We start from the raw sequence: 25,707 nt of genomic DNA, 5'->3' as shown, positions 1-25,707 counted from the left end.
CTCTGGGGAAATTGGCTGGCTGCTGCTGTGGCTGCCCCGCCCGTGTCCTTCAGCAGGTGGAGGTCATCTCCACAGAGGAAGCTCACCGAACCCTAGCTGCCCCACTAAGAAAGGATGGTCACAGCCCTGGCCTCCAAGGCCCCCTCACCTCTCCCCTCAAATACATTCTCGTCCCAAGAAAAACTGTCCTTGTAGACCAGGAGCCCCTGAACCTGCCAAGCAACCGGGCGTTTATAACCCTGGTTTGTGACACCAATTAGTCCTAGGCTACACACTAAAAAATAAGTCTTAAAGATTGTTCCTGGGACGGAGTGTGTGAAGGACATTTAGAGACCAGAGGTAAAGAAGACATCGTGGGCTGGAAATGGCTGAACAAATCACCTCAGAGACAGAAAGAGCTGTCCCACAGCCTGGGCCTGCAAAGCCGCAGGGAAGCCTCTCCCACTGGTTTCCAACCGCCTCCCAGCTTTCTAGAACACTTTGTCAAGCAACTCCCTGTTCTTTAAGGCAGTCGCCACCCCCCATCACCCACGCCTGGAAGTGCTGCCAGGATGAAGCAGAGGAGACAAAGGCAGACATGGTGGGAAAGTTGCAGCACTGGAAAGGTTGAGGCAGGAGGATCGTCGTGATTTCCAGGCTAGTATAGGCAACAATGTCTGAAATTAAGAAAAAAGGGGGGAATAAATCAATAAAAGACTGATAGGAAAGTCCTTGGGGGAAGGACTTTGGTGGCGCGGAGCAGGCTCAGCAGGCACAGGAGACAGGAGACGTTACAAGCCAGCACTTGCCACATAATCTCCCTCTGTGCTGCTGGTCATGTGAGGGTCACCGGTTTTCCGGAACAGGGAGTGCAGTCTAGGCCCAGCCACGCCTGCGGATTCCATCTGCCGGAGGCAGAACATTCTCCGCCCTGGTTTTCCCCTCCCGGTTGTCAAGGGAGCCTGTTGTCACAGGGTGGTTTTGTTTGTAGCGTGGGTGGTGAGCCTGGGAGGAGACTTCCGGGCAGTTATTCTGCCAACTGCCTTTTTTTCGGTTTACTTGAACTGTCCTTCCAGTTTTTTTTTTAGGGGGGGGGAGTGGGGGGTAGGGGACACCAGAGCCGAGGAGATGGCTCAGGCTGTGTCTGGGGCCCCTCACTGGCACGGGAGGTGACAATTCCCTTTTTCCAGAAGCCTCACTAAACCCCATCTCTCCCTGCTCAGCTTTGGGAAAGGCGCTAAGGTTTGCGGGCAAGGTCTGCTTTTGAACCTGGGCTGGGCCCCACCCCAAGTGGACACCCAAGTGGACAACCAGCCTGCACCCCCTGTGGTCTTCAAACCCACTGCCTGGACTCCACCACAGGCCATAAACTGTCGCAGAATGCAGCTTAAAAATAATTTTTCTCACCATTCCCACACCCAAAGGAAGATGATTTGCGGAATGTCCTGCAATCATACACATGATAAACACACGCTCATTCTGTGTTCCGTACAAAACCCCTGCTTTACCGCAGCTCGCAACCTCCCCCCCCCCCCCCACAATTACTACCTCAGAGGCAAATTAAGCACCCTACCTAGCTGCTGGGCTAGTTCCTCCTCCCACCCCCACCCCCGTCCTGCTGGCGCCAGCGCTGACGTCACCGGCCGAGCAGGAGGTGACAACGCCCGAGGAGTCACGCGCCCGGGCCCCGCCCCGCCCCCCACGCCACCGCAGAGATCCCTCCGCCACCCAGTGGAATTTTCCAGGCGCTCTGCCGGATCTTCTTTCGGGCCTCTGCTGGTGACCTGAGGTGACCTGTATTTTTTCTTCTGCACTGCCAGCCGGTGTGGCCCCCGCCGATGCGACCCTCTGGCAGCAGTCAGGCCTGCCTTGGGGTGGGCAGCAAAGGAGACCTGTCCCTGATGCAGTCCCCTCCCGAATATCTTCACACACGTCCTCCATCCCGTGACGCACTGCTCAAGAAAGGATCATGGAGCAATCAGAGGGAGTGGCCGTCGATGGAGGCCGTGACCCGCCCCTCGTGGGCTCCTCTGACTAGGTCGGGGAGGAACTTTTTTTTTAAGTGTCCGTGGAGGAATCGTCCCGTTGAGCGATGACCGGGTGACGCGACCCAAGGCTATAAAAGCAAAAGTTGTGGCCCTGTCAGCAGGAGTTAGTGACAAGGAGGGCTGCCATCTGGGCTTAGCAGCGGGGAGGAAGTGGCTAGTTCAGGGCTCAGATGAGAGAGATGGCAGATACAGAGGCAGACGCTAGCATGGGGGTGGGAGAAGGAAAATTTACTATTAAAGAGACTAGATTTGGGGACAGTGGTCGTGTGGACGGCAGCCTCCAAAGCGCCTTCAACAATCCACACAGGGGCAACATCCTGCAAGACCAGACTGGCCTTGCGGTCTGTAGCAGTGGGGGAACCTGATCTTCAGGAGGTCACAACTCTCACAGGGGCCTTCATGGACCCAGTGTTCTAGCTCTAGTGGCAGAGCAGGAGATGTAGACGGGTGGACTCGGGCCCTTGAGGCTCTGGATCTCCTGGAAGATAGGCGTGGGGGTCAGCTTTGAACTTGACAATGGCAGCAGACCCTTTTTTTCCAGATAGGGGTTGTGAACCCGCCTGGGGATGAGGCCCGTCCTCTGGACCGTGGACTCGGCTTCACGGGGCTGAGAGCTCTGGCCCCGGGTGGTATGTAATTTGGGCTTGGCCTCACTCACAGCACCTAGTTCTGGGTGCGAGGGGTGGCCTGAGGAGTTGTTTTTAAGATCTGCTAGGTGGGGCCACGTTGACCACAGCTTTATCTTTCAGGTGGCAGTTCCCCTCTGGACTTTCCCTAGGTTCCATGGCTCTCTCTTCTGTGAACTCCCTCCTCCCCTTCTCCCTCTAACTCTGAGGTTACAGGTTCCCTTAACCTTGTCTCTCGGTCATCTGGTAAGCCTGGGGAAGGTAGAGAGTCGGTGTTGACAACTTGGACTCGGTATTTTGGTACTACTGGGGAAAGTGGAGGACACCCTGACTTGGGAGGGGAGGATGGGATCACAGCCATGGTTTCGGTCACCCAAATGAATGCCTCATGGACGTGGTTTATTACTGTAGTGTTCATCATGGCAAGCAGATGGCACCAGGAGAAATGGAACCCCTTCAGTGCAGGAGGGCAGACCCTGGAGGAGACAGCGACCTAAGCTGATGCCCACAGTGAATTCCAGAGCTTAGGAGTCCTGCAGTGCCATGTGTCCAGGCCTTACTCAGGAAGTCCTGTGTTTGGAAGGCCTTCATCTTAAGTGGTTCAGCCTTTGGGGGTGGGGACGGGCAGACCCTTCCAGCTGGAGGGGCTGTCGCCTATGAATGTTCCGGATGAATGTCTTGTTCTGGGAGCGTCATTCTCCGGATGCATGAATGCCAGCCAGCACCCTCCTTCCTGGGGGTAGAGGCATTCAGCTGCTGCATCTTCTAAATCAAGGCTCCAGTCTTTAGTTCTGTGCTACGAACTTGGCTTCGAGAAGATTGCTTAAGGTGTAGAACACTTTTAACTTTGACGCCCTCAACGCGGCCCGGTGCCTTGTAGATGGTGTTTGCAGGAGGAGCCCGGCGACCTCGCCCACCTTCCCTGCTTCTGCAGCCTGCGCACCTCTGCATTGGTCAGAGGCCTTCTTAAGTGTGATAAACTTTGGGTATTGGGAAAGCTGTTCAAATGGCTGGACTGGAAGAGTATTAGCTGATTATTAAAATGGATGGGGGTGTCGTGTTTAAAGAGTATGGGAGGGTACAAGTTGGCTGCAAATTCTGTTGGGATATGTATATGGCATGTCTACTTTGGGCATTGGGATGGCATCTGGGAATATATTCTGTGGGTTTGGTTTTGGTACTGGGTGATAAGCAGGTGCTACCTACCGAGTGACCACTGTTATTGCTCCTTTTCATTTCTGACTTGGGGCCTGGCAGCCTATACCAGGCTGGCCTTGGCTCTCAACACTGCTGGGATTAGGGGTGTCGTCTAAAACTTCCAGCATAAACTTTTTAAAGTTTTACTGGATCAAGCAGGCTTCTGAGGTGGGATTGCTGGAGGGAGCAGGACTCAGCTTGGCATTGGTGTCTTGGCCAGAGGCTTGGTGAGGGATTGGGGTGCTGACAAGGGATGTGGCGTGATGGGAGTGACGATTGGGGAACCATAGCTCACACTGAAAGTCACTGGTAAATCCTTACTGTGGGTGAATTGAGGGACAGTAACGGTTGCCTGGAAAATATCAGAATCAGGAGGAAAAGCAAAATTGATTTGCTATGCTGTTGAATGGAAGATGGTATCAAACTCAAGAATGCCCAAGCACATGCCAGCCTGTGGAGAGGGTTTGTGAATGCCTACATTGTGGGCTCTTAAAGACATTGGCCTTTGTGCCGGAGGTTGACAGATTCTGCTGGGTTTATGATTCAAATCCTTTCATACTGTGTGGTTAAATTCTAATGCTATTATATCTAAAGGATTTAATTTGCAAGTCATGCCTTATACAACACTAAAGGAATTTTATTTGCAAGTCATGCCTTATACAACACTACAGGAATTTAATATGCAATCCATGCCTTATGAAACATACTGAATTTCTGGGAGTGGCCAGGAGACAACAGGTGTTGCTTACTTGACTAACAAATCAGTCATTGTGACAGGGAACATGGGCTTGCACGTGCTGTGAAATTACTGTGACATTTGGTAGGAAATTTGATCTGCGTATCTTTGCCAAGGCCGCGATGAAAACATGGTGTGTTTAGCTTGAATGGTGCTCCCAGCTATCCTAAGCAGAGGGGGAACTAACTGTCAAATGAGTTTGGGGAAATAAAGGTCAAACTGGGGGTTGCAAGGGACGTCTTAGATAATGGTCTGTAAACATTGAAAACCTGGGTGTAAAGTGGCTGTCTGGCTTTTTGTGTTGTCTTTTCCCACTCCTGTTACCTCGGGACTTTGTCTTCGGGTTGGTTATTTGTGTGCTGCGTTTTCTTTGTGTTTTAAAGTCATGGTGTGACCAGGGAATGACACTGGGACAGCAGTGTTGGTCACCTTGGAATGGGAAATGGGGGAGCTGTAGCGGCGGTCACAGCACCTCTTTGTTCTAATCATCTTTCTCCTATACAGCAAAATAAAGGTTTGAGATTGAAACACCTTAGAATCCTTGTATCACTGTTACATTCTCGACCTCTGTCGCTTTGCATAGCGAAGTTTCTGTCTGCACAGAGTTCCAGGCCTAGACTTAGAGCTCTGTGATGGAGCCAGTGAGAACAGGTCACCTTCCCCCTGGGAGAACTGGTCTGAGCAGCCTGCCAGCTGGGAGGGAGGGGCTGCTCACTGTTGGGCACTGGTAAGGGAGTGCTCTGAACATGATTCAGAGCATTTCCAGGTTATATTTCAAAAGGTATTTCACGTCTTCACTCTTGGAAGCTGGTGTGGGCTTGATTTGGGCAGTTTATAAATCCCATCTGCCTGGAGAGTTGGACTTCATTTATCTTCAGGTACAGTAACTAGAGTCACTGTGGGAAGGGTGTGGGCCTTGGAATCCAGGGAGTGTGTCTTGCCTGTAAACTTTGAAAATAGGAACCAGCCTGTATACATGAATTGGCCCTATGGAGTCTCATTACAACTGGAAAATGGCTCAGGCAGATTTTGAGCTTAGGACACTACCATGTAGGGCTGGAACCTGGTGGCTACAGTGAACTGTTGTCTATGTAAGGATGAGTCTTGAACTGGAGTGGGGTGGGGACCAAACGCAGGATGACTCCTTCCTTGTACTGAGAAGCCAGAATGGGGTGTCTCAGGAGCTTCCTGTCTGGACTTGGACTACCAAGAGTAGGTGCTGCTGCCGATGAGGGCAGCTTATCTCCACCCATAATTTTTATTTTTGTATTTCAAGAGGTCTCACTAGCCCAGACTGACCTAGAATAAAGATCCACTAGCAGCTGCCTCCCAAGTGCTGGGGTTGGAGATGTGAACTGCTTCTCCTGGTCTCCCTGCCCTTTCTAGGCTGGTCTGTCCTAGCCTCTTCTGGCTTCTTACCTGGTTTCTACACTTCCACCCCCTTTCCAGAACTCTGGTTTTTAGACCGTTAAATGGTTCTCTGTGTTCTGTGGCAGCGGGCTGGTAAGGCTTTCATCCCCAGCTAATCAGAAGAGGTACAGAGACAGGCTGAGCTATCCAGTGTGCAGACTTGGAGGGCTGTTGGTTTGGGTTTTGTTATCTGAGAGCCCAGGTTGGTATGGAACTCTGCAATCTTCCTCAGCCTTCCAAATGTTGGAGAGGCAGACATGAGCCACACTATCCTACAAGGACTGGTCTTTGCCCTGGGGTCCTGGGTTATTATTGGGTGCACAGATAAGTCTGAGTATAGGCTTATTCTTTGAACTCCCAGAGGAAGCAGTTGACCTGGGATTCAGTAGTTCTGAGGCTGATCCTGTATGAATGAAAAGAAAAGGTTGTTTTTTTTTTTTTTTCTACACAGTGACTTCAGATGTGGCCTGTTACAGAAAGACCTGACACCTGCCGTTCAGTTTGTCTTATGATTGTGAGAGACCTGTGGTCATTGCCATGGGCTGCAGAAGCATTAGTCCCTGGTGGTGTCCATGTCTTAGCTGCTATTACTGAAGGAAGGAATGTGGGTTCTTCCAAATATCTAATATTTGTATATTCATCTCAATATGGTTGCAAACTGGGATTGTCAAGGAAAAGAAAACTAATAACCAAAACAAGAAAGCTATTCCCATGGGTTCCTGGGCCTCCCTTGGACAGAATGCCCTCACAGCTCTCTGTGCACACTGCTTGAGGATGAAGAGGATTTACTGTAAATATTGCTAATGGGGGAAAGCTCATTTATGTTCCATTAACAAGCGTTACTGGCATTTGTTTCGGATTTTTCTTTTCCTGGGCGTCAGCTATATGTGCACTTTACACAAAAAGTCGGATTGTACTTAAATCCTGTCCTGCAGCGTGTCTTCTGTGACGCATAGTGAAAGCCTTGTGTTGATGACCAAAGCACCGAATGCTCCATTGCATGACTGGACATAAGCGACCTCATCTAAACGTTGGTGAACAAGGGGAGGTCAGAGGATGACTTTCAGGAGTTGGTTGCCACTAGCACAGCAGTCGCTTTCCCTGGGCAGGCTCACCCCTCTGCCTTCAGCTATTTTCCTTTAGGAAATGGTTGGCGTTGGAGCCCAAGCTTTATCCAATCTGAGATACCCAGGTCAGTTTCTAGAAGGAAATGACTATCAGTCCTAACTTCAGGTTCGTATTGCTCCGTTGCTGTCCAGAGGGTTTTTTTGAGTTACTTTCTGTGAAGCTGGTGTGTGTGTGTACTGTATGCCGAGTGGCGTGACTGGCCAGTGTGCACGGGTGCCTTATGAACCCAGCTTCCTCTGTGCGTCACTTGCTCTCACAGCTCTCATCAGGAGGTTATTTCAGTGGATTGATCCATTGCTTGCTACTTTTTAGCATTTTTGTGGTGCGATACAAACGGTGTAAGTGTACAGTTTAGAGTGTTACACAGATTAAATTGATCAACTGACCTCCAGACCTTGCAAAATCTGAAACTACCCGCCAGGTGGGCTCTCTTTCCAGTGCCTTTCTGCTTTGTTTCTTTGAATGACAGTTCTGGGTCCCACATGTATGTGGAGCCACCCAGTGTTTATCTTTTATTACATTTATCTTCAGTGTGTAGGCACATGTGTGGAGGTCAGAGGACCATCAGCAGGAGCCGGTTCCCTCCTGGTTGTTTCTGCCTCCCAGTATGCATCTTGACTGGTTGTTTTGATCACACAGTATCTGTGCAGTCATCTTGGTGTGTGATTTTCCTTGCTTCCATACTTGGCCTTGCTCCTACCCTGGGCCTGTTGCCTTTAGGACTTCACTGCACTGGGGATGGTGCACAGATGCATCTTTCTGAGACCATTTCCTCTTTAGGATACAGCACAACCATCTTGGTGGATGTCAGGTGACATTTCACTGTTGTCTTCCGTTCCATGTACTTATTGATCATGTAGACTTCCTGGGGAAAGGCCATTCAGGTCCTTGTCGTGTTTAAAAGGCTGTGGATTATTACCATTGTTGACCTGCAGGATTGTCTGTATTCTGAATTTTAACTCTTATATGATTTGGCTGATAATTTTCTCCATTCCATAAAGTTGCCTTTCGTTCTGTTCTGTTGAGGTTTTTTTTCATAGTTTCGTGTATTGTATGTGAATTTGCTCATAGGTGTGCCTGTGACAGCATTCCTGAAGGTCGGAAGACAACGTGGAGTAGATTTTGTCCTTCCACCCTGTGGATCTGAGGCTTGAACTCAATTGTCCTTCAGGCTTGGCAGCAAGTGCCCTTCCTACCGAACCATCTTCTCAGCCAAAGTTTTAAGTTTTGAAATTTTTAATGTGTATTAGGTTTTGTTGCCTGCCTCTGCCTCCGGAGTGCTGGGATTAAAGGTGTGTGCTGCTGCCGCCAGCTGGTTGTTAATTTTTAAACAAAACAAACACTAGGCAAGTACTCTACTACTGAGCCTCATCCTCAGACCCTAAAAGTGCCTGTCTTAATCTGCATTTCTGAAATTATTGTCAGTAGTCCGAGAGTTTATCACTTGACCCACTGCCTGCATTTCCCCACGGCCTCTGGTGAGAGGACCCTGCAGTGTGTGTAGCTGGGAGGGTCGGCTGCCAGTCCTGTCGTGTCTATTGCCTTATTTTCCTCTTGTGTTAAAACCAAGATGTATGTGATGTACAAGGACTTAAACTGTGTAAGTCTGACTGTAACTGTAAGTTGCCTGGAGTCAGCTGCTCATGCCTGGGCTCGATCTGTTGACACAGATGGCCTTCTCGTGCTAGGAGTGATGGCGGGCAGTTGCTCCAGTTTCCCCAGTGCCAGGCTTTCGTAGTCGTGTGTCAAACCCTGGGAAGCTCAGGCTCTACTGTAGAAACAGAATGAAGTTGACGGTTTAAAAGTTGGCAGGAAGGTGCTATGACACTCCGTAAGTGCCCGCTGCTCCCTGTTGAAACTTAGTGCACAGCCCGGCTAATCCTAATCTTTGGCTCACAGTGTGGCTCTTTCATTTGCTTCATTTTTAATAACTTGTCAACATGTCTGACTCTTGTATCAATATGAAAAGCAGGGCAGTGGAAAATGTCATTTTCTCCCTCCACGCCTGTCACACTGCACCCTGAGGGTCTCGCAGGCCAATGTCATACTAAAAAAACCTTATCCAAATGAATTTTTCAAAGCATATATTTTGTTATTTGTAACTTTAGAAGAATTAAGTTGCCTGTAATCTTCTGGAACTTTCTTAATTGGATAGAATTCATCTCTTTTCCTGCTGTTTACAGAATTTGTGGGGTCCCCATGATGGTGACTGGGTGGGTTCTCCTACTGTTTCATCAGAGAAGTAACTCCAACAGAACCCCACAGCGCAGAGGTAGCCATTATTACTGTATGCTGTGTCCTGCTGGTCTGTTCTGTGTCTTTATGGGAGTCGGGCTGCATCGTTTTCTTGTGTGTAATGTTAAGATGGTACTGCCCACTGTCTCGTCTCATGACACGATTTTGCTTAGGAGTAGAGTCCTGTGAGCATACAGCTGCCCCGTTCTTACCCTGGCTGCCCCACAAGTTAAACTCTGGTGTCCTGCTAGTGATGGAAGGGTCCTCTCTGTGTTACAGAACTGACAATTGTACTGTGAGATCTCCACAGGCAACCCCTGTGCCTCAGTGTTGAGTGGGTAGCAGTCGTGGGTCAGACAAATGCTCTGTTCTGTTGTCCTCCAGTGATGGGCAGGCCTATGTACCCGAGTGTGAGAGGCGTGTTTTCACGTCTTACTAGGCCTTCACACATGGAACTTCACATTTCTCCCAGTTTCCTTGGCTCTGTCTCATGCACAGTGACTGCCTGGTATGTGAGATATTGTCATCTATGTGTAAACTTAAGAACTGTGACTTAGTTATCATAGGGACCTCATGGCCCAAGACACACACACACACACACACACACACACACACACACACACACACAATGTAATTTTGCCAAGGTACAATTGTTTAAGTTACTCTGTCCTGAAACAGCTGAGCACATCCAGCCTAGAGCTTGGTGTCCCCATCACACTGTGGCTCATTCTGCTCTCTTGCGTCAGAGTAGCTCTTCTAGGCGGACCAAAATTGTGCAGATTTCGGTAATGCTGGACCGACGTTTCTGTAGGCACTGTTGTAGGGCATGGGATAGGCTGTGAAGTACAATTGTAACTTTACAAATTACTAGTCATGAACTTATAAGTAAATACTTAGGAAAAAAAAAAACCAACATGTCATCTTGATGTTCCTCTCCCATGACAGTTGCCAGGGCTTATATCCCTAAGACACCTCCCCTTCATGAATGTATCTAATATTACTGCTTTTAAATGAACCATGCAACATGCAGCATACTTAGAGCTCCGTAATATTTAATCTTGTCATGTAGACACAGTAATTTTGACCCTTTTTCCTACTGATGCCTTCAGGCTATTTCCAGGCTGTTCTGGTCAGTGAGTTTTTATTCCTTGGGACACTGGTTTGGGTATCAGGCATGAAGGAGGCTGAGGGCTCCCGGCTGGCAGCTCCAGGGTGCTTTGGCTCCTTCACTCTGGAGTCTGGAACTTGGTTTTGTTCAGTGGATAGCGTTTCTACAGCTAAAGCCAACTCCTGGTCTCCCACCAGCCATGGAGCTCTGTTAGGGCTGCTGAGCGCCTCACACTGGATGTCCCTGCCAGAATTCAGCATCAGGTTGTGGCGGAGTGATAATGGATTTCAAGTCTTAGGCAGCTTCTGGGTTCTCACCTCAAGCTGGTTGAAACCAAAAGTCAAACCAAGGTATGATAATGCACACCTGCCATCCCAGCGCTGGGACAGCAGAGGCAGGAGAGCCAGGGGTCTAAGGCCAGCCTCTAGCCTGGGCTATAGAAAACCTAACGGGGAAAAAACAAACTGTTCTTGGAAGGTGGCTGTGACACTCGGGAAAAGCTCCCCTCAGTCCCGCTTGTTTCTGAGCTGTCGTGGCCTCCAACACATCCATGCCACTTTTTAGATTAAGGATCCTCTGTCCTCTAAGGCCACCAGGTGCCAGGAGAGCTGGTGTGAGCTCCCTCTGGCTCTTCCTTGCCTCTCAGAGGCCATGCTGGGCTCCTCCTTCACTCTGGTGAGCAGCCCACTGTCCCCTCCACTGCTCGCTCGTGTGCGTGTGCGTGTATGTGTGTGTGTGTGTGTGTGTGTGTGAGCCCAGAGCTAGGCCTTGCCTTACTCCTGCTGTTGACTGCTCAGCAGGTTTCCTGCAGTTTTGCTAAGGTAATTCTTTTCCTGTCAATTCCAAACGCATAGGTGACACAGAGAGCTCTGTGGGTGCATAGTGCGGCAGGGAGGGGTGCAGGCTCCCCACAGCTTGTCCTGCATCCCCGGCTGTTGGGCTAACAGCTGTGGTCACATTTGAACTGCCCACTCCCACTCTGGGGAACCACTGGGCTGTTTCAATGGACATTGAGTTCACATTACTAAGCACTAAATACCTATTTACATGTGTCTTCATATGTGTAAGCAAGTATGTCCATGGGGGGTCTGGGGCATACAAAGATGCTGCCAGCCTTCTGGAAGATGGTTCCAGTTGGCTTTTCCCCACCCACGCCTTTGCCAGTGCTTGTCCCTAAACTTGGTTGTCACTGTGAGAAGCGAAGGACCCTTTTTGATTGTAGTTTTGATTAGTATGTTTACTTTTACTGGCTTACACATAACTGAATAACACAGCTGTTGAGCACTGGCTGGCATGTTCCTGTGTCAATTTCAAGTCTAACTGTTACAGTCTGCTTTGATATATGGTGAGGGCAGTCCTACCTTGTAACTGAACCTTTCTAGAGTTTTCCTGGTCGTTCATGTGTGATTATTTCACTTTCCTTATGGTGTCTTGATTTCTTCCTATACAAGAATAAGGTGTGTCTTCACTTCCTACCAGTTACTTAACCTAATCTGACTTCAGTATTTTTACACTTGTTTATGTGCATGCAGTGTAGAGGTCAGAGGGCAATGCTATCAGATTGGCTCTCCTATCTACTCAGCTCCGGCACTGAATTTAGGTTGGCAGGCTTGACAACAAGCACCCTTCCTCCTGAGCCATCTTAGTGACTCTGACTTTGTATGTGTGATTGGGCCAGATATGGTGGCTCATGCCTTTAATCCCAGCAATTGGGGTGCAGAGGAAGGTGGATTTCTGTGTTTGAGGTCAGCCCAGTCTGTAGAATAAGTTTCAGGACAGCTAGAGCTACACAGAGAAACCCTGTCTCAAAAAACAAACAGCTAGGCCATCATCAATGCTAGCCTGCATCATGAGTGGTCCCCTCCTGGGAAGGTGTATGCACACGGTATGTCTAAATGGAGTCTTATCTCCAGGACATGCCTTTTCCTGCTTCCAGCTTGCTTGAACTTTGAACAAAATGGTATTAAATTGTAGTTTTGACTGGTATATTTAGCAATTTATAGGTGCTCTTTATACATGAAGGAAACTAAACATTTGTGTTGCAAATACTTCTGGACCTCTCTGGATTTTACATTTTATGGTATTTTGCTGTTTGGTGTTTTAAATATATAAAAAAATATGCATTTATTAGAATTTTTTGTTTTCTGCATTTTAGAACTCAGAAAGCTTGGTCTAATTCAAGACTATTTTTTGGTGAACCCCATGCTTTGTCCCATTACTTTGGCTCTCTCTGGACTTAAGTTGGTGTGCTGAGTGGGGACAGTAAGCCTGTTGTGGCTGTACATTTACTGAGCAACACGGATGAAATGGCCTGTGCTTGCCAGGCTTCTGAGGCCCTAGAGTGTCAGCTCTTTGGTGTCTTGCGCCTGCCACTGTGAACACCTTGTCCAGTGGGGCACATGGAGCTGCGTTCCTGTGCTTTTAGGGTTGAGGATGGGACTGTTGGTCACCTCCCTAACTGCCCTCCTGGTAGGGGTCTCCTGTCAGTTCCCTAGGGTAACGCACCTTTCTTCCCTGAGCCTCATTGCGTGCCCAAGCAAGAGGGCTGGGCCAAGCACAAGTTCCCTTAGCAGGCCAGAGTGAGTATGTCTGCCTCAGAGAGATGCCAGCCACTTCTAGCAAACGACAGGTAAATAGCTCCCCTCGGCCTGGCAGCTCCATCTTTGATCTTGCTTTTCCCTGGCTCTAAGAATGACAAAGTCTCTGTGTTTGGTTTTGGTTTGGTGCTGTGGTTGGAGCCAGGACTCAGGTTCCAGCTGTAGCTTCCGTCCTTGTGTGAGTTCCACTAACTGGTGCTCTGGGGCTCCTGCCGTCTCTTCTACAGAATGCTTTTCAGGTTTGCACTTTGTCTTTTAAGACCTCATGCAATAGTTTTAAATTTTGAAGCCGGGCGGTGGTGGCGCACGCCTTTAATCCCAGCACTCGGGAGGCAGAGGCAGGCGGATCTCTGTGAGTTCGAGTCCAGCCTGGTCTACAAAGGGAGTTCCGGGACCGGCTCCAAAGCTACAGAGAAACCCTGCCTCGAAAAACCAAAAAAATAAAATAAAATAAAATAAGATTAAATTTTGAAACAGGCCTGTGTTTACTGTTAGCATGTCATGTACACCACACTTGCTTCTGGATCCATTTTTGACATTCAACCCTTAGGCTTCCAGAAGTTGCTTTGGTATTAGGCATCAGGTAAGGATCTACTTTGGTTGTTTCAAGATGGCTGATTTCCTCAGTGCCGTGAATTATTAACTAAATAATGAGTTTCTTTGGTCTGTTAGTGACTGGTGAGGGTGACACATGGAAAGACACACATACTTGTCAGGAAGTGTGGACTCACCAGTAGGGCCATTGGGAAGGCAAAAAACATAGTGGCTAAAAACACTTTAGTTTGAGTCAGGACACCAGCTCTCACCCTGGGCCTGTCTCTTGCTACTTCATGACCTTCCCTCTGCCACAGCTTCTCCAGCTGTGAGAACGTTGTCATCGTCTACCTCAGCTGTGAGTTAGGGCTGGTGCAGTAATGCACTCTGCTTGGCGCTCTTGACCCGGGATAAGCCTGTCCTCGTGGGTTTCCAGTCTTTGCTTATGCCACCCATCTTACTCGTCCATCTTCCATGCATCTCGTCTCCTGTTCTGTTCGCATTTATTATAACTAAGGAGTCGTGAGCATCACAGTCAGGTCCCACTAGTGGGATCCACATTGGCCCTGGGAGCTACATACCAGCCCCCACCTCATGGTGCCCTTGTTCTGTTCGGTGCACAGGATTAGTGGCTTGATTTACTTATAGTATTTTACAGTTTTAATATTGTGTATTTCAATGTACTGTTTTTATTTTTGGTGAAATTATGAAACTTTCTTTTAAAATACGTTTTTAGGAAAATTTGAGTTATAACTCACAAACTATAACTCATAAGTCCATGACTGTGAGGTAGTAGTTCTGTGGTTACATATCCGATTTTGCACAGCTGCTGACCAGTTATTTGAGTGGGTGGAGGCTCCATCCTCACAGCCTCCTACCTATCCTCCCTCCAGTCCCACAGCCCTTACGCTGCCCGCCCTGTGAATCTATCTGCCTGCTCTGGGCACCTCATGTAAGTGTGACGCAGCCTCTGTCTCCTCGTGCCTCTCACCTCCCAGGGCATAGATCTTCAGGCTCCATCTGGACTGCAGATGATGACAATGTATATGATAAAGGTTTATTCCTCATTGTGGAGGAATATTCCACAATGAGGAATAATATTCCACGGCATTGATTTACCACATTTTGTTTATCCAAGTTCCTTTGGAGGTTGGGAGTGTTTCTGTTTATTGCCTGATGTAAACAATGCTGCTATGAACATTTTTGTGTTCAAGTCTTTATGTGAACATGTTTCCGTTGTATGTCTACGTAGGAGGAGATACTTCCAGATGATGCAGTAGCTTGGTACTTAATTGTTCTGAGGAGCTGCAACTGTGTCCAGTGCTGTTCCAGTTCCTATGTCATTACTAATGTCTAAGGTCCCTGCTCTTGCGCCCTCAGCAGCCCTGTTATTGGCTGACTCTGGCCGTCCTGCTGGAGATAAAGAGGCAGCAGAGGTGAGGGCAAGCACCCTTTGGTGCACTGTCAGCAGGGTCGTGTCTGCCTTTAGGCCCTGCCCCTGCTGGTCCTTTGTTTCTCAAGTAGGTTCGTGAGGGTGTGAGTGTGTGCATATGTGTGCATATGTGTTTTACTGAGTATTAAACGCAGGACCTCTTGTGTTTTGTTTTAAAAGTGTGGGCCACTACAGCTGCTGCCACCACCTGGCTGAACCCAGGGTCTCTTGTGCCAGGCAGTCATTCTGCTGATGAGCCACATCCCCAGATGGTGACTTAACATAATTCATATTGTGTGTTTAGATATATGTGGGCAGAGGACAGCTTGTGGGGGCCAGTTTTCGTCCACCACCACATGGGGCCCGGGGCCAGATTCAAGCAGTCAAGCCTCGATGGCGAGCGCATTTACCCACTGAGCTGTTACTAGCCCAAAGCCACACCCTACAAGTCCTTTGGACTGCAGCTCACTGGTAGAGAGCTTGCCTGAGGCTTTCTCTCCAGTCCTGCAGGAATTCAAAAGTGACCTGACTGTAGAGGAAGCAGACCGCTGGCTTGCTCAGATTTCCTGCTTCTGTGTCCCAGAAACCACAGGTCCTAGCAGAGGGAAGGCAGCCCCCGTGTGACTGGTCCCGGCAAGGTGAGCCGACACTGCCCTGTGGTGACAGTGGTCCTGGGAAGACATCCACTTGTTTATTTAATTGATAGAAAAAAATCTTAATTTTTTAAAAATAATTTTGAATTTATTTATTCAGCCTTTATTGTACTTTTTTTTTGGAAAATTAAGAACAGCTTTATTGAGGAAAATGAGATAATTGCATGCTATCATGATGAGCTTCTGAGCTGTAGAAAGATCAAGCCCTTGATGTGCTGAAAGACTTGGACTCCATTTGTGTGCCCCTCACTCTTTCTTCAGACCTCACTTCTAGAGTTGAGCAAAGATGCTTAATTTCCCTCTAATCGCCTGGGCTGCACGTGAGACCCTGGATCTCTGAATCAAGTGTGTTAGTGATAACCCTCTGCACGCTGAAGGACTTCTGTAGCCTGCAGGGCCCTTACCACTGAGCTGTACGATCCGTCACCAGGGCACCGTGCTCACTCTGGGAGGTAGGTGAGTGCCTATGAGGTGCTGGAGCCCTTACTACTGAGCTGTACCACCCATCACCAGGGCACCGTGCTCACTCTGGGAGGTAGGGAGTGCCTATGAGATGCTGGAGGACTGTAGCTGCAGCTGTGGGTGAATCTGTCTTTCTGCAAATGGCTAATTCCTTAGCTTAGCCAATGTTCCCAAAAGATCAGCTTCCCTTCCATTTTCAAGCATGCATTGACCCTGTAGACAAGACTCCAAGCTTGTGTCCACTGCATCAAATGCTTTGTCTTCTGGGTAGCAGCTGAGTTAGGGCATAAGGGTGTAGGCACAGGCTGTCTCTCTCCTTAGGGTAAGAGCCGCATGGGGATGTGGGCTGTATGAACCAGCCAGTCTCAGCATCACACTAGTGCTTTTATGAATATTAATAGCTCATCTATGGCTAAACCTAGACCATTCCCAGGCCTACAGTTTGTTTTGTTTGAGACAGGGTCTCACTGTTTAGCCCCAGTTGGTCTGGAACTTGTAAACCAAGAAGCCCTCAAACTCAGAAATTGACCTTCCTCTGCCACCTCAGTACTGGAGTTAAAGGTATGTGCCACCATGCCCCACCAACCCTGGCTTTATTTTGCTGACAATGTAGGCTACATGAACTTCAGGACACTGCCAGGGAAGGTTGGAATCTGGGTGTGGTTAGCGACAGTCAGAGGTCTAGTCTGGCCCAGCCTGTAGGTCTTTCTCAGGTTGTCGGTGGCCTAGTTTTATTTTTGTTTTTAGTTTTTCTTTTTTTTTTAATTTATTTTATTTATTTTTTTTTTTTTTTTGGTTTTTCGAGACAGGGTTTCTCTGTGGTTTTGGAGCCTGTCCTGGAACTAGCTCTTGTAGACCAGGCTGGTCTCGAACTCACAGAGATCCGCCTGCCTCTGCCTCCCGAGTGCTGGGATTAAAGGCGTGCGCCACCACCGCCCGGCTTTGTTTTTAGTTTTTCGAGACAAAGTTTCTCTGTAGCCTTAGCTGTCCTGGAACTAGCTCTCTAGATCAGGCTGGCCTCAAACTCACAGAGATCCGCCTGTCTCTGCTTCCAGTGCTGGAATTGAAGGAAGTGGGCCACCACTGCCCTGCCAGTTTTTTGTTGTTGTTGTTGTTTTAAGGCACAAAATCTCACTGTGTTACCTAGCTGATCTCAAGTGATCTTACTTTAGTCTCCAGGTAGCTAGGTCTACAGGGTGCCACTGGTCCATCTACATTTCTTTTTATTTACTTTTTTGGTATATGTATATGTATGTATATAGGTGTTTGTATGTATGTCTGTGCACCACATGCATGCATTGGCCCTGGAGGCCAGAAGAGGGCATCAGATCCCCTGAGCCTGGAGTTACAGATGGTTGTGAACTGCCATTCGGTGCTAGGATTTGAACCTGGGTCCTCTGAATGAGTGGTTAGTGTTCTTAACAGCTAAGCTACTTCTCCACCATTGCCATCTCCAGTCTACATTTTTTAAATTCTCAAAGGCATCTTCTCAACAAGGAAGTAGGGATGAATACAGTGTGAAGTTGCAGAGCCCAGTGCTGGGGGCAGGGGTGCCAGTAGTGCATCTGTGACTCTCAGTCTTGTCTTCATCCACGTAAGCACAGCATGGTTTCATGTGACACCAGGGTGCCTGGTGCTCCTCTCTGCAGGCTCAGGCTCTCTGGAAGTCACTGTTCTAGGGTTACTGGACTACTCAATATTTCTATCTCATTGTAAGTCATCTCATAAAGTTTGTTTTTCAATACAATTGCCATTTCATGTATGTAGTGCATATGTGTGTGTGTGTGTGTGTGTGTGTGTGTGTGTGTGTGTGTTTGGCATCCTCCTTAAGAATGGCCTTTCTCCTGGTTTAATTCCTGATTTTTCTTTCTCTTGAATAGACTTTGAAGACATCCAGTTTGGCCTTTCCCGAGAAGCTTTAGAGGAAGCAAACAGCTCTGGTTTTTGTTTTGTTTTGGTGCTGGGGATGAAACCTGTGTGTGCAGGGCTGCTCAGCACAGTCCCCAGACTCCTGATGTGCAGAGTTAGTTCCACTGGGTTTCGTTAATTCTTCTCTCCTGGTATCCCTGGATTTTATATTCTTATGCTTAACCTATTTATGCCCATCCAGGTCACACACTTCTGTCAACAGAAAGGGAGGTGATGGTTGTGGGCGCTTGCTCTGATTCTGCCTTTGGCTCCAGGCAAGGCCCTCAGTTGCTGACGGTGGAGCATCTCTGAGGAGGCCTCCCGAAACCATCAGGGAGCAAGAGCTTGGGGTTTCCAGCAAAGGAAAATAGTGAGCTGTTGGCCTTGGCTTCAGATTTCGTCAGTCCCTTTATCGGCATCCCTCTGCCTAGACACTGAGCAGACCTGTGAACACACAAGGTGACTGGCCCTGCCCTAACTGTCACAGGAACAGGCCTCAGATGGAGATGGCACAAGCCAGGAGTAAAGGTGACAGTTGTCCTCTCACTACAAAGGAACGTAGTGCAGCCAGGGGTAAGAACAGAAGCCTCCTCAGGCCTAGAAGGCCTAGGAGTCCTCAGCTGAGTGCCTGCCACAGCCTCAGCCATGAGGGTGACAGGGCTGGCTGTGGTCCCTATATACCCAAGGGTTTCTGTATATTAAGAAATAGCAGATTTGTTATGTCTGCTCTGTTTGTGGTTTTAATTCTGTTGTGTGATTTAAAATTAGCCATGCAGCTTCCAAGTGCTGGCAGTTTTTATTTCTCGGCTCCTGACGTCCACGGCCATTGTATTTGGTGTGAGGTGTAGTGGCCTGAGGAAGTAGGGACGCAGCTGTATCTGCACTATAGAACATATGGCTCTCTTTCCATTTTATTTTAGTATTACTTGGTTTTGCTTTGTTTTGATTTTTGTTTGTTTGTTTGTAAATATTTATTTATTATGTTTTCAATAGTCTGTCTGTGTGTATGTCTGCAGGCCAGAAGAGGGCACCAGACCTCATTACAGATGGTTGTGAGCCACCATGTGGTTGCCGGGAATTGAATTCAGGACCTTTGGAAGAGCAGGCAATGCTTTTAACCACTGAGCCATCTCTCCAGCCCAGTTTGTTTGTTTTTTAAGACAGGGTTTCTCTATATAAGAGCCTTAACTGTCCTGGAACTAGCTCTGTAGAACTAGCTCTTGTAGACCAGGATGGCCTTGAATTCAGAGAGATCCTCCTGCCTCTGCACTCCTGAGTGCTGGAATGGTATGTGCCACCACCGCCTGGTTTTGTTTTGGTTTTTGTTTGTTGTTTTTGGATATATTTATTTATTATATATACAGTGTTCTGTCTGCATGTTTGTCTGTAGGCCAGAAGAAGGCACCAGATCTCGTTATGGATGGTTGTGAGCCACCATGTGGTTGCTGGAATTGAACTCCAAACCTCTGGAAGAGCAGACAGTGCTATTAACCTTTGAGGCATCTCTCCACCCCTTTGTTTTGATTTTCTTTTTGTTTTTTTGAGACAGGCTCTCAAAACTGGCCTCAAACTCAGAGTCTGCCTGCCTCTGCCTCCCAAGCACTGGGATCAGAGGTGTGTGCACCACCGCACCCAGCTCCCTATTCTTGTTTGTCTGTAGTCCAGGCCAGCTTCGACCCTGACCCCTCAAGTGCTGAGCTTACAGCTCAGGCATGTGCCATCTACCCAGCCACTAAAGGTTATAAGTGTTCATGGCTGACGAGAAGAATTTCTCATCACATTGGGTAAACCCCTCCCTGTGTTCTGGGGACAAATTCATGATTGTATCCTTGTGCAGCAAAAGGTCTGAGCTGTGTTCTGTAAGTGCTGCAGAAGCTGCTGAGGTGCCTTCCCATCAGCTGGAGTCCTCCTACCTCCTGCCCCCATACCCACCCCCGGCCATGTGCACAGTCTTGACTGCACTGAACTGAAGTCTCTTACTCTGCTGTGGTTGGTGGTTATTTGGGACCTAGTTACTCCTACTGAGATGGTGTGCCCTTTGGGCTGAGTATGTTCCAGGGAGAGCGACTCGGTCCCTGCCTCCCGAGTCCCATGAGCAGGTGCCAGCATTTATCTCTTCTAATGGTGTAGTGACCCCATTATGCCCTGGATAAAGGGAACAGCAGTTCCTCGGACCTTCCTGCTCTCTGCTTTCTGGATGGTTCTAGGGCCATTGTGCAGGCTGTTTTCTGTCCACCTTTTCCGACACCCTTTCACCTCTGCTCATTGGCCGACTGTGCAGGAGCTCCTAGAAGTCATTTCAACCCGCACTTTTTAACCAGAGGTCTTGTTTCCTCTGTGGCTCAGTTTTTGGGGTTCCTGCAGCCACACCTGAGGGTCTTATCACCACCATGTTGAATTAATGCTTTGCTCATCTTACAGGGTGTTCCCTGATGCTCCTATTTCTGTGGGCTTGTAAGGCCTGGACTCTGAGTCAGGTTGGCACTTAGATGACTATGCCTATTTCCTCTGCTGCTGCAGTGAGTAAGTCTGTTCTTTGCTGGTGGGGAGCTGAAGGGAGGCTGGGAGAGAAGGGGGGTACCAGCCAGAGGGCTGGGCCACGAGGAGATAGAGAAGGGGATGGAGAAGGTGGGGTTTGCAAGGGCCGGCCTATGTGGGACTCCACAAACCTCAGTGTGTCTGTATGTGTGGATCTACTGTGTGTTTGTATGTGTATACATGTGAACCTGTGCTGTATATTTGTGTGTGCATATGAGCCTACTGTGTGTGCATGTGAACATGTGAGTTTGCATGTGTGTGCGTGTGAACCTGTGGTTTATGCTTGTGTGTGCATGTGTGCCTACCGTGTGTTTGCATGTGTGTGCGTGTGAACCTGTGGTGTGGGAGCGGTATGAAATGGACGTGAGCTGAGAGGATCCTGTTCTCAGCATGGCCTGACCCAGGTGCTCTGGGCAGGTTACAGTCCTCGGATCCTCGGGTCTTACCTGGACCGTGCTGGGGACATGGGTTCCTGAGCATCTCCACATTTACAGAAGGGGATCCGGGCTCCCCCATGACATGAAGAGGACTACAGGGCTTACAGGGGTGCTCTGTTCACCTTGTGGCTCTGGGATCTTAGTAACTCCCTCCCTCACGAACCTGGACAGCGTGCTAGAGATCACAGGAAAACTGGTGGGGACACTGCTTCCAACTTGACTTCATTTCCAAACCACGACAGTGTCCTGGAAGGACTCCCGCTGGAGATCACAGTCTCAGAGAATGGGGGCAGACGGGCCTGTCTGTATGGCTTAGGTGGCCGGGACCCAGCAAACCTGGAGGGCCCGCAGCACTCAGCTAACCAAGTGTTGAAGCCGCCTTAGTTCTTAGATCTGTTGAATTGTGAGTTGTTGGCATAAAGTAGGAAGCGTGGAAAGTATAAAACGAAGGTAAGATTCCTCTTCCCTCTCCTACCCAGCCCCACCATGCAGAGGCAGCCCTCAGGTGGCATAGAATCTTTCTGGAAATGTCTACTGCAAAGCACAGCTCCTGCTCTCAGGGCAAACAGGCTCACCTGGGTCTGGTTTCATGCTTTTCTCATGTAGGTGAGAAACATGTACGGGGAGGCAGGGACTGGAGTCCCCTGGAGCCCTTAGCAGGTGTCAGGGCAGGCAGGAGTGATCCTGGGAGGGCCTGGAACCGCCGCAGGTGTTTCTTTTCCTGACCGCGGCTCATGGCCGCGCTCAGGTTTTGCTTTTCACCTTTGTCTGTGAGAACGTGAGCAGAAAAAGCAAAAGGCACTGGTGGCGGCACGCCCATGCTTCTGGGCCGGGGTTCGAGTCCCCGCAGTACCCTGCTTCCTTTCTGCTCTGGCTCCATGCCTCTCTTCCGTGTCCCCCAAAGGACTCAGCAATTCCTAGGAGCAAGGTGTTGGCAGATGCCCACGGCTCTGCCAGGGTCTCCTGCTCCCCTCTCTGTTCCTTCCCTCCTGGAGCCTGGCCTGGGCTCTAACTGCTGCAGGTCCCACTTCCTGGAACCCCCAGCCTCTGGTAACCCCAGTTCATTTATTTTTGTGACAGAGTTCCAGTCACTATTTGCACCGGCAGTGTGGCTTGGTGGCAGATGACTGACCTAGCCGGTGCCAGGCAGAATTAGAAGAGAGCCACAGTCACTCCTGCCATTGGGCAGCTCTGTCTCACAAACTCAGTGGGCCAAAGCACAAGCAGGTGGATCCCTGTGAGTTAGAGAGCAGCCTGGTCTACAGAGTGGGCTCCAGCCGAGCCAGACCTACACAGTGAGACCCTGCCTCAAGAAATCAGTAAATAAACATCAGGTCAGAGTACAGACAAGGTCTACGATGCTTAGCTGAAGAATGAGAAAGGCTAGACATTGGCGCCAGGCAAACACAAGAGACAAAGGGACCTCAGAAAAGCAGGAGGCCGTTGTGAGCCATGTGATAGCTTGCACTTCCGGCCTTCCAGTTCGGAGTGTAATAACAAACCGGGGTCACAGCTTTTCTCACCGGGCATTGGAACTGAACTAGGCTGAAATCTACTCTGTCCATCTTTCCCTCCTAAGACCCAGCAGGTCACCAATTTCCTGAGTTCGCAGTGACTTCAGCTCCCGGGGTATCTGTCCTAGCCCTGGTTTCTCTCTAGCCCTTTGATTCCTTGTCACATCCCTCTCTATATGTCTCCTGGCCTGACTGTTCTACTGGGTCTTTGACTCTGGCCTTCCCCCCAGGCTGATCAGGGGTTGATGGATACAGCATTTGGAATCTTTGAGATGCCTTCAAGGACTGGGTATGCCGGAGGCCAGAGGCTAAGTCTCTCTTCCACTGCTGTGCTCCACAGCACTCTAGAGACAGGCTCTGCCACGAACCCGGAGCTCGTCAATCGTAGGCTCCAGAGATTCACCTGCTTCAGCGCTCCCCACCCCCAGCTTCCCAGCACTGAGGTTACTGATAGGATCAGGACTCCATGTTAGTACTGCTAGCCCCTCCCTCCCCATCACCCTTCAGGAAGCTTCTTAGCAAATATTCCTGTTTACTATGTTTGAAACATGGTCAGAAAGTACCAGAGAACACCTGGGCTCAGCTGGGCATAGGGGTAGAAGCAGCACTTTCTGTTCCCTTGTCCCTTCCCATCTGAGTCAAGGAAATAAATATCTGTGATCTCAGCACCCACAGGCTGAGGCAAGAGGACTAAACATCCTTGCTCAGCCTAGACTACAGAAGGCAGGTGTCCTGGCTAGTGGACATAGGTGGAATCATTGGAGAGAAGGGAACCCTCAATTGAGAAAACGCCTCCACAGGAGCTGACTATAGGCAGGCCTGAAGGGCATTTTCTTAATTACAGTGATTAGTGGGGTAGGCCCAACTCATTGTGGGTGCCACACCTGGGCTGGTGGTCCTGGCTTCTATAAGAAAGCAGGCTGAGCAAGCCATGATGAGCAAACCAGTAACCAGCACCCTTCCATGGCTCTGCAGCAGCCCCTGCCTCCAGGTTCCCACCCAGTTTGAGTTCCTGCCTTGGCTTCCCCAGATGGGCTGTGACCCGGGATGTGTGTGGCAGAACAAAGAAAGGTCTTCAGGCTGAGACCATTGTTCCCACCCTCAGAGCACTGCAGTGAAGCCAAGTCTCAGGCAGAGTCTTTCCCCAAACCGCCTTTTGAGAGGAAATGAAAAACAGAAGCTAAAGACCTGGCTCAAGCAAGAGGCAGAAATGAGAACCCTGCTCTTCCCTCCTTTGAGGAGCAGCTTCCCTGGCCTCCTTCCCTCCAGGCAAGCAGCGCTGCCAGCTTGGCTCTGCAGAGGGCACTGGAGGACACGTGACCCCACTGCAGCTTCCCACTAACTCTTTAGGGGGCAGTGTGCCTCCCCTCTGACTGGTAGGATCAGGGCTTGGACCCGCAGCATGCAGGATACCCCGGCTGTGGACATCCAGTTTCCAGTTAATGAGATGGGAGAGGCACTTGGGTGGCATCACTCTGAGCAGTGGTGGGAGTCCCTGGGGCAGAACAGGCACAGTGCCAGCCTTGGCACTTGTGGGATGCCAGCCCCAGCCTTCCGGAAAGACCTAGTCAGGATGCTGTACACCTCTCCAAGCAACAAGGACCAGTTTCCTGGTACCAATCTGGAGGAAGAGCAAGGTCCACAGCCTGGATCTTTCTGTTGTCAGAACTCCAGCGACGGGGTTAGCTCGACTCTGGCTTCTAGCTTTTGGCGCCTCTCTACTGTGTGAGCCCCCAGTCCAAGCCTGGTCCAGATCCTGCCAATTAGAACTGTCCTAGGGGCTGGAGAAATCACTGACTGCTCTTCCAGAGGACCCAGGTTTGATTCCCAGCACCTGCAGGGTGGCTCGCAACCATCTATAACTCCAGTTCCAGGGGGCTTGATGCCTTCTTCTGACCTCCACAGGGCGCCCACACGTGGTGTACATACATACTTACAGGCAAAATTCTCATGTGCATGAAATACAATAAATAAATGAGAAAGGAGTGACCGTCCTACCTCCAGGCAGACTGCCCTGCCAGGAATGTCCTGTCCAGCTTACCCAACAACTCATCCTTCCGGACTTAGAGTCCCACACACTTTATGGCTCTCGGAAGCCGCCCTCAGCTGGAGACAGTCCCTGACGCAGGTTTGGGAGCCTCAGCCATAGTCATGCCAAGCTGCGTCACAGGTATTTATAGCTGTGCTCAACTCCAGAAAAAGAAGCACTTCTTCCTGCCCCACAAAAGCGCACTCCGGAACTCCGCTGGTAAAGGTGAAATCCTAGAGAAACTCGCTGCTTGGGCAAGGCATGCTCGTACTTTAATGGCCCCCTCCCCATTTTCACTGTTTTTTTAAAATGTATCAAGTCATTACAATGTTTTAAATACAAGCCTATTTTTCTCATCTTTGGAATTTATTTTTTGCTGTCCTGGGAATTCAGCCTTGTACACATGGCAAGTACTCTGCCACTGAGATGTGTTCTCCAGCCAGCTTTTCCTGCCTGGAGATGAAGGGGGACCACTAGTAGCAGAAGGGAACAGAGAGAGCAGCTAAACCCTTAGAGGCCCCAGGAGCCCAAGGGAATCCTCAGTTTATTCAGAAGGCTCTGGTAGGAGCAGGACCTAAGCTGGCTTATGGAGGCACACGGTGTGGGCTCAAGGAAGAAAGTAATGCACACGGTGGAGACAGAATGAGGAGGCCCAAGGCTGGGGAGGAAGGCTCACCCAGGGAAGAAGCAGAGAAATAATAGCAGAATCAGCAGGAGCTGCGCTATGGAGGACTCACTAGACGAGGATGGGAAGGGGATCCTGCCCCCCACCCCACCCCAGTCCCCAGGGTTGTCTCTTTCACAGGATGATGGGAAGGGGATCCTGCCCCCCCCCCCAGTCCCCAGGGTTGTCTCTTTCACAGGATGGTTTGTTTATTTGTTTTGTTTTTTTGAGACAGTCCTATCTCACTGTGTAGCTCTGGCAGACCTGGAACTCACAGACATCCACCTGCCTCTACCTCCAAGTGCTGGCATTAAAGGCGTGTGCCTCCACGTGTGCCCAGTCTTCACTGGCTTCTTCAGACCACTGCTTTCCCTGACTGCCAGCCCGGATCCTGTTTCCTGGAGGGCAGCCTGATACAACTCTCAAGTCTGTGAGATCTGAGCATGGCTGCAGACTCTTCCTAGACCTGAGC

General features: G+C 49.5%; 1 long non-coding RNA gene across 1 annotated transcript; it reads left to right on the top strand.

Annotated features, from left to right (window-relative positions):
- The first annotated feature begins 1,737 nt into the window (after positions 1 to 1,737).
- Positions 1,738 to 24,927, top strand: LOC126498759 (uncharacterized). The gene is made up of 2 exons (XR_007590899.1): positions 1,738 to 2,656; positions 2,777 to 24,927. It is a non-coding gene; the product is annotated as an uncharacterized lncRNA (long non-coding RNA).
- Positions 24,928 to 25,707: the final 780 nt, after the last annotated feature.

Source organism: Alexandromys fortis, unplaced genomic scaffold (genome assembly GCF_014885135.2).
Source record: "Alexandromys fortis isolate MF-2015 unplaced genomic scaffold, M_Fortis_MF-2015_v1.1 scaffold_3, whole genome shotgun sequence".
NCBI classification, from domain to species: Eukaryota; Metazoa; Chordata; class Mammalia; order Rodentia; family Cricetidae; genus Alexandromys; species Alexandromys fortis.
Note: the sequence above shows the minus strand (reverse complement) of the source record. Positions and strands in the feature narration are given on the sequence as shown.